The sequence below is a fragment of the Anser cygnoides genome, chromosome 1, assembly GCF_040182565.1.
Source record: "Anser cygnoides isolate HZ-2024a breed goose chromosome 1, Taihu_goose_T2T_genome, whole genome shotgun sequence".
Classification (NCBI taxonomy): domain Eukaryota; kingdom Metazoa; phylum Chordata; class Aves; order Anseriformes; family Anatidae; genus Anser; species Anser cygnoides.
Window position 1 is genome coordinate 192,846,864 of NC_089873.1, and position 10,027 is coordinate 192,856,890.

Genomic DNA, 10,027 nt, shown 5'->3' on the forward strand with positions numbered 1-10,027 from the left:
AGTGTCATGCGAGCTGTTTTTCAGGTCATGTCTTTGGGATTTGGTTTTGTTTTGTTTTCCCTCCGTTTTCTTAGTCATTGAAAGGTTCTTACCTTCTCTGCTTCCTTACCTTTTAAAGAAGGTGCAGTCAACTGAACTCACCTTTGATTTCAGCTCCAATTCCATTCCTACTATGAAGCTATATCACCAGCTCCACATTCCACCACAGCCTTGCATTTCATCTTAGTCATTCTTTAATGTGGCTGCTTGATGACTGGAGCAAGAACTACTCATTCATGTATGGAGTCCTCAAGCTCTTAATTGCTGAGCATTTAGAGCAGAAATTCTACTATTTTTGCCCTTAATAATAATACCCAGTGACCTTGCACTGGTGATTACAAAGTTTCATTTTGTTCCTACTGCTCTACTAAGAGCTCATTTAGTTCTTCTCATGTGACAATCTGATCCTCTTCCATTTTGCTTCTCAAATTTATCATCCTCAACTTATGAGATTTCTCCGTGTGTGTAAAAGAGACTAAAAGAACAGAGTGAGACCCTATATCTTCATACCAACTACAGCCCATGCCATAACTCTCTCAGAGCTACCTTCAGCACCAAGGGCTTTGCATTTTATCACACACATCTTCTGAAATGTCAGAGAGAGTTAATATATCCACCTCCTTCCCTTCCTGGTGTGAACATTGCAAGCTCTGCAGAACTAGAGTGAACAGAGCTGGATGAATGACTGACTTACTCTGTCCTGCAGATGATCCACCACATCCACTCAGAGACAAGCCCTTTGTGCAACGAGCTCAGTAGGAATGCTCACGGCTCAAGCTCTTCAGTTAAGCTTTTCAAAATCAAGCAACACTTCATAGGTCTCTGGGGTTCTCTTTTTTTCTCTTTGTGTGAATATTATTCTCAGTGTTTGCTAGGTGGCAACGTACCTTCAGGAAAGAAGTAGTGTGCCATATCCTGGTTCTCTGGAATACCACTTTTTTCATCTTGCTTAACTCCTTTGCCAGTTTTAGTATAGCCAACATTCTTTAACAGAAAATGAATCAAAGAGACCCACAACTACAGATTTTGAATATACGAAAGTCAGTAGAGGTCTCCAAGAAGAGCAAAAACTCTGCATAAGCTTAAATTGTGTACACAAAAGCTGGCAGCACCTTTTGGAATTAAAAAATCTCCACAGCACAAATGCAATTAAGGTGAGCACAAAGTTACAGCCACATTAGCATCTGTAAATTAAATATGATCTGTGCCACAGACTTGGCTAACTAATAGGAGAGATGTTTCACAGACCAAGACTCAGAGAAGACTAATGTCAGCAATAGGAAAAGATAGCTATTTGTTTTGTTTTATTGTTGTTAGTTGGCTGGTTGGTTAGTTTTGAACAGAACTTTTATTGAGCTTTTTCTGATGTGAGAACCTTGAACTGGAAGCCTTCCAAGCACAGACCTCAGCTGGAATTCTGCAGAAATTCTGTGGATGCAGAACTCGTGTGGTTACATCAGGTACACAGTATACTTGCAGCATACATGTACGTAACAGCATCTGCTTCTCTAGAAGTAGTTTAGGTATTTCTAGGCAAAATTGCAGTGCTAAGTTACAATGGTATGTTGTATGTTATAGAGAAATCTAAAAAGAAGACACTTTCCCCTCAACTGAAGCTTTGGAATGAGGTTCTAGCCTTCATTTCAGCTTGTACATCATATAGAAGTTAAAGACAAAAAAAGATCCTCTTTCTCTCATCTCTATAAAACTCTTGATCACAGCATTATTAGACATTTTTCAGGCTGCTCATGCAACGCCCACTGGCAGTTCTGTTCTTCTTCAAATGCATCATAATGGTATCCTATCTGAAATTCAAGTCTGGTAAATATAATAAATTTGATTGTAACTTAGATTCCCTAGCTACTAGGGTGTGGGGTCGTTGTTTGTTTTTTTTTTTTCAGGAAGAATGCTGAATCTAAAAGAGAAAAAGCTGCAAATTATACCTGACAGTTCTAATGTGCTTATAACTATTTTAATAAAAAGTGTTGTGATTCATCATAGATAACATGTCTTGTAAAAACAGCTTGGGTGAGCTGAGAAAATAATGATAACAGCTCTGCAAAACTTAATATTACAGTTTAAAATAATTTGGGTGATGCGGAAAATGGGGATGACTCTGAAGACTACAAAGTGTTCCAAACTACATTAAATTGACACTTGCAGAATCTGTTTTTGTGTAAAACAATGACTGTAATTTCTACTTTAATAGCTGCCAAGGGCAGATTAATATCAAGCATGGAGAAACTAGGCAAGACACCTTTTGTGAGTAAACATCTTGCAATTTTTGCCATTTGCTAGACTGAAGGATGTAGTTTAAAATAAACACTTTGTATTCATAGGCCTAAAACATAGTACTATTATCAGTAAGAAAATAGGGTTTTATATTTTACAGGGTCAATGTTATAACTCCAAGATTCATAGGAGAAGGCAGGGCAGAGGACTTTGATGGTAAAGGTAAAGGACTCAGAGAGAAATGAGTGGGAACCTGAAGTACAAATAGTGGCACTCTTGTCCTTTGACCCAGGACTTAATCACCTGAACCAAACTGCGTCACTTCTGTTTATAGATGACCTAGAATTACAGCACATCTAGGGGAAGCAACATTTTATTTATGCCATTTAGATAGAAAGCTTGAGATTAAAAAAAAAAATCAGCTGCATCTTGCAACCAAAAAATTAATATTATAATCTTCCTACCTCAAGATTTAATTTAAAAAATCAAACTATGGGCTAATGACCTAGAATCTTCCCATTCCATTTCATAGGGGAAGGAATCTTTAAGGATCTATTTTGTATCATTTGCATATCTATCTACAGATTGCATAGAATCACAGAAATTCAAGGCTGAAGGGATCTCAAGAGATCACTTTCTCAAACCACTTCACTGGGGCAAATGAAATATGTATAAAACAGTCCCAATAGATTTGTCCAGAAAAAGTATTCCCATGAAGGTATTTTGCAGCCCTTCTACATAGCTTTTTCCACTGCTTCCCTATATTTGTAATGAAAAGGATTTTGCAAACCTAGAAATTAAACTGATTCCACTTGCATTTTCCTAAGTGGTCAGTGAAGAACAATTGATCACTGTCCTTATAAATAGATGGGGTTTTTGTGTGTGTTTTGTGTACTGAAAAATGCCAGCACTTCCCTCCTCTGTTTTCTATTTACTGTTTCATCAGTATCTTGTAGGCAATATATAGAAGAAGGACATTGGTTTAACATGACCTGTTCCTGACAACAGCATGTCAGCAAGTTTTTATCACCTTATCATGTTTTAGGCATTTAGAAACTGCTTTTTTTTCTTTTTTTTTTTTTCCAGAATCCAGGAAGTTATTTAAGCTACTTAATTATAATTTATTTGGTTTCTCTTCAATCTTTTTTTTTTTCTAAAAGAGTTGTTATGTTTCCTTTTTTCAGTCTTGTGTTGTTTCAATTCTCCGTGAGTTTTCAAAGATATCAGAAACATCTGGAAATGGTTCAGAGCTTACTTGGGCTAGTTCCTGAACCACTTCAGGAGGCAGATGCAGGAAGTGTGACTGTATCTTCTACCTAAGTATCTTCTATCTCTTTCTTAAAAGACTATAGTCTCTCCTCTCTCTTCAGAATGTAAGTTACAACAAAATAAGATCAGTATAGTTATAGCTAGGAAAATTTAAAAACAAAAGGTAAGTTGAAGATAAGATAATAGCATTAATCTCTTTTTATATAGTCTCTGTTTTACTGTAAGTCATGTTAAGTGTGTTCAGGCTGGATATCAGGAAGAGGTTCTTCACTGAGAGGGTTGTCACGCACTGGAACAGGCTCAGAACAGATGAACAGTAGCATAAGACAGCCACAGACATCCTTGGATTTAAAATCAAATGTAGACTTCAAGAGATCAAAAGAGCAGAAATTTTATTTTTTTTAAAGTCCTCAATAATCAACTAGAAAATATTCCAATAATGTGATAATATTTGCAAAAAGTTTTACAAATAGCTTTTGTCTTTGAAGATTATTTCCAGTTCTATCTCTGCCTTGCTTCAATATCACAGACAAGTCATTTCAGCCTACTGTGCTTTGTATTACCACAATAACGCAATCAGCCCCTAGCGACCCTCCACAGATGCTATAATGCTTGGTCCTTGATGAGGTACCCCAGTCCTTCAGAGTAGTGGAGTCCCCTGTTGCTCTCTCTGCAGGGAGTCTGGTACATCCCCAACTACCAGTGGTAGCTGAGCTTCTGGTCATCAGCAATCCAGTTACTGAATGCATGGAATCATAGAATCATAGAATATCCCGAGTTGGAAGGGACCCATACGGAACATCAAGTCCAACTCCTGGCTCCACACAGGTCTACGCAGAAATTCAGACCATATGACTAACTGCACAGTTCAAACCCTTCTTAAGCTCCGACAGATTTGGTGCCGTGACTACGTCCCTGGGGAGCATGTTCCAGTGCGCAATAACCCTCTCGGTGAAGAACTTCTTCCTGATATCCAGCCTGAATATATTTAACATGACTTACAGTAAAACAGAGACTATATAAAAAGATATTAAGGAGCAGAGGAACTAAGAGAAGGAAAAGAAAACAGACACAGATTGCATGGGCATTAAGTAATTTAGATCCTACTTCATATGTAACAACTGCCAACCCATAGTTTATTCAATGCAATAATGCTATACTTACCCTTCAAACTTGCCTCCCACTTCCTCCATCCAGGCCTGGTAAGAGAAGTGAGCTCTTTTGGGTGCCAGGATGTCATCAAGTGTCACAAACAGCTGTCCTGTGTAAATATGGGGTAATATCACGCCATGGACAGTCCCAGGTTTCCAGCAGGTGGCCTATAGGCTCTGCTGGTCCTCAGTCCTCCGCTGCTGCCACAGCCTCCTGGAACTTCTTGGTGCTTATGAAGTGAGATGCTCCAGGCTGACCTCAGGTCCTCTGAGTCAAAATAGCAGTCTCTCTTGCTGCTGTGGAGTACAACAAACAGCTTGCTTTCATCAGATCCCTTCTCTCTACCCACAGAGCCCTACTCACCTAAGCTTAAGAGCAGCCTAGCATGGTAAGTAGCCCCCTAAATACCTTCCTCTACACCACGCAAGCAGTCAGGCAGCCTCTGCAACACTGGGCTGTCTGCCTTTGCATTACAGATGATTTGCTGTGGATCCTCACTTACACTGTATGGATACCTCTTTTGTGTTGCATAAACGTGAGGCAGGGCCTGCGCTCAAGGACCAGAACCAGCATCATACAGGTGTCCTAGCTGTGCTCTGGCCTGCTCCAACGAAATCTCTCTTTTACAGATCAGAGAGAAGCTATACCTAAGCTATGCGAACATAAGATCTATAAACACTGTGAATGCCATGTGCACACGTGACCACCCCAACTTATGAACATGAGCCAGCCTGTGGGCCTTGGTATCCTTCTATCAGCATAGCTTATGTCTCCTTGGACATCCACAGTTCAGATCCCGGAGCGTACTGACTCCCTCGAGTCCCTCAAGACCCTTCACCTTTCCAGATGGGGTCCGGCAGTGGACTAGAAGTCCTCTGTGGGTGTACTCGGATGTACTCCTCACACAGCCAACAGTTCCTGCCCGAATGGAGCCAGGTGGGGACCATTCTCCAAGGAGCAGCTTCATCCATTGTTCCTGCAGGGATTTGTATCAGAACCACGATTATTATGCTTTCACGAGTGGCCCCAGCAGTCTCTTTTGATGTAGCTACAGACTAAGGAAACCTTCACTAGCAAATACACAAAGACTGCTCGCAATATTTATACAAATAGTATAGCTACTTTTCAACTCCCTAAGAGCCAAACGCAGACATCAATGGAAACAGAAAGACTCTGCCAACCACAAGGAACTTTGTATTAGGACTTTTAAATTTTTATGAAAGGATCTCAGAACCTTTTATAGTGAAGGTATGTGTCTACCTCACACACGTACCAGTGCTATTAGCTTAGATCAGACCCTATACTAATTTTAGTTACTACACTACCAAACACACATATTTGGAAAATAATCGTTCCTTCCCCTTATACAAAAATAGGTGTAATCAAAAATCATAAATGGTATTCTGAGCAAAAGAAGTAAACACTACTTAAAATAATGGAATACATTACAGAAAACAGTAATTTAAAGTTCTGTAACTCCTTTCTTTTCCAAAGAAATAATTATATATACTTCACCATCTTCAGCAGTATTAAAGATGTTATAATTTAAAATAACTTTCATTAATAAATCACAGGAGCAGTGCAAACTGTTGTTAATAGTAGCTTTAGGCAGTGGTCTAGGAAAGAAAGCAAGGAAGAAGGTTTATGATGCTTCTTCATTTTCAGAAAACATGTATTTTTAAAGTATTTTACAGATTAAAATACTGATAATTCTACATTTGTTTCTTTAGTAATACTGTGAAGTATTCTTTACCATCTTTTTGAACTACATAACAATAATTATTTACAATTATATCAGTCGCATCACACTTAAAAATATGAGTCTGAGTCCCCAATAAATCTCTCTGGTTTATGAAGCAACACAGATAAAATTAACTTTGCTAATCTTGACTTGTTTTATTGTACCATCTCTCTTTATTTTTAAGTACAGAATCTATACAATGGAAAGTGTTAGGCAACCTTAACTATAGTTATTGCTGCCAACTCTTCCTATAAAACTTAGGGTGAAATACTGGTATAATTAAAATTGATGGCAAAGCTCACACTGATTTCAGGGAATGACAGAAGAGAAAAGAAATGCTCCCTAAAATACAGTAACATCTCCAAAACAAAAAAGTGTTATTTACATGGGAAGTACTGGTAATAATATTTTGGGAAATCCTCTTATTAATATCTTATATGCAAAATACATATACAAATATGTATATATATCTATATAAATATGAAATTAAAGATACGTGTAAAAAGTCCAAATAAGACGATTTCAATTGGATACAGATTTATCTTTTTAATCAGTGCCAGGAACACTACAGAAAAATGTTTAGAAGGGAAAAAAAATGAAGTATAACTTCTTCAGCTGGAACCATGAGGAAAATATTAACCACTAAAGTACATAATGTAATTCCATTACTTAAAATGTTTTCAGAGGACCATGGGACCTCTATTATTGTTGCAAAAGTGCTATGGGATCTTATCACTGAAAGATAAAACAGCAGTTAAACCACAGTTCTCATCTAATAGTGAGAAAGTCCCTAATCTTCAAGGATTTATGTATACAATTTTATGCAGTAGGAGTAGTCTTACTTCAGATCACAGAACTTTTCAAAACGCGTAATGTTAGGCATATGTATCTTCACAGAACCGAGATCTACAGCCTAAGCTGCAGAGCCATAGCGAATATACTTATCATATTCCAAGAAGTGCACATTCCTTTACAACAGAGTATTAGTTTTGACCTGCCTTTTTTTATCCACATGAAAGCATTATTTCAATAGTCTACATACCATTTCTTTTATGAATCAAATATTTATCACAAAAAGGTAACTGCCAACTTAGAAACTACATTTAAAAATCTTTCCAAATATGTTACTAATATCTTCAAATGTAAAAAGTCTTTTTTTTTTTTACATTAAAAATTTTTTTTTTTAACTCTTTTTGCTGATTTTTTAACTTGACTTCAAAAATAGTTCCAAAGTCTGAGGGGACTTGTTACATACAAGGTGCTTTTCAGCTAACAACATCAGAACAGTGTGGGAAGACAGTGTGTTAGAAAGGTCAATATAAATTAATGCTATGAGAGGTATCTGGGGGACACATATCTTAGATAAATTTTAATTCTTTTCCTTTCAAATGGACTCTATCATGATAAGCTTTCAAGTAACTTCAGCAAGTTGAAAATATTTGAAGATAGGCTATATTTATGGCCAAGCTCCTAAATGCAATGATTGCTGTGAACTCTTATTTATGAGATAAATGGTGCTATCTAGCCACAAAATGTTCATATTTATTTTTGCTCTTACTGGTGGATGACTGTTGACTGTCTAGTAATGAAGTCAATATTCATGATTTGCATGTCCTGTAAAATAACTGGACTTTCTGTAAACTAACAGTACAGAGTCATTTTAAGGCTTCTTCATCACAGGAGGATATTTCAGCTTCTTTGAAACTGACCTCACAATGTTTTTTTTCTTTGGAGGAGGGATTGGTAGGAATTATGGAGTAAGTCTATCTAGTGAAAAAAGCGGCTTTGGAAATCCCTGAAGTCTCCTCCCAGCCTTCACAATAAACAACCTTGGTAAAGAAAATTTGAGACTCTGGGTAAATATTAAGATATCAGCTGGCCAACTTTAAAGATTGTCCAGTTTTATCCAATCACTTTCTAGTTTTCAAGGTGTGCAAGGATTATTTAGTTATATTACTTTTAACAAAACTTGTCTTCATTGTACTTATATTATGGGCTTTGGAGCGTTTTCCTTGTCATCATAGGCAGGCAGATTGCTCTCACCTCTGTTAAAACAAAATACAAGTGATATTTTAAAGAGGACCAATGTTCTCTTGAAGGAGCCATAGATGGCCTGGGTTTGTAAGACCTCCTGTTTCAAGTCTTCTGTCTGACTTTGGGCAGAATTTAACCTATGCTCCAGTTCTTCACCTACAAAATAAAACAGTGATATTTCCTGTCTTTCAATTATCTTGTCTGTTCAGCTCCTCCAGGAAAGAAGTACCCCAAATATTGTTAGCGCAGTGCCTAGCCTACTAAAATCTTACATTTGGTTGGAGCTAGCTGTCAAATAGTACACATAGTAAATAAACCAGACCAACCCCACATTATTTCTCCTGAAATAAGACCACATATATAAAGGGGGGCTTGCCAACCCTTCCCTCAATTCACAACCAGCTTGTTGTCCCCTTCCCCAACCCTGTTTATGCAGCATTTGTAGTCCCCAGAGACCAACTAGCAAGATGGGTGGCCCTCACACTGGATGACTGAATCCACCTCTCAACTCTTATTCTATCTAAAATAGTAAGAAAGGGTTTAGATTGAATGTAACAGGAGTTAATTTAAGCCGTTACAACAGTAAATGAATGCTGGCACTAAGCCTAATGCTCTTGAGGGGATTGGAGTTCCAGCAGAGACTGAATCCGTGCTGGAACTTGGCCTAACACTCTTAAAAGACACTGAGATGCAGAATTGGACATTCAGGCATGTGGAGCTGTAGGTTTACTTGGTATTTTTACCCTCTACATTTTACTTTATAACAAAAACATGGAAGAAAATGAAGTTTATGTCAGACATCATTTCCTAAATATCAAAGGAGTTGCATGGGCTTTGTTTCACCGTAGTACGTTTTCACTTGTGGATGTGATTTCACATTATGCTCATCATACCTAACAAGAAGTAACAGCATTTAAGTCTTATTATATAATGGTTCAGTGGAGCATTAAATCTCACAGGAAAATCACATCCTTAAGCATTTAAGAAAATCTTTTATTAGGCTTTTAATTTGCTTTTGCAGATTTTCAGCAATGCAACCATCTCTAGAAGGAAGTCTAAAGTCAACATGCAGAAAGCACATGTTACAAAAGCAGGTATGTCGGCTTGCTAAATGTAATGATTTCTGCTTACAAAAGGCAAGGAAGAGCAAACTGTACAGGATGGGAAAGAGAACCTCATTTGCACAGTGGTAGTTGTGTGCTCCTCTGGGACGCTACACGTGGGGGTGAATTTACTGCAGGGAGAGAGAGGTTGGCTAAGGACACCTCACCTCCCTGTCAGCATTGCGTGCTTGCAGTCATAGGAGAGTAGTTGTCCTTTCACATTGCAGCTATATCTGTTTCAGTCAGGAATGTCATCCAAGGAAAGGCAAATGACCTACTTATTTGTTCTTACTCAAAGAAAAACTGAAAATGCCTAGCAAGGTGCTGAACTAAACATGCTTACCTGTGTTGCAGTCACATGTTCAAAATTGTGGGATCTGGCATTCAGAATGCAAATCCCTCAGCCATCCTCTACAATGCTTCTGGGACGTTGCCAGCATCCACAAAGTGCTTGTTA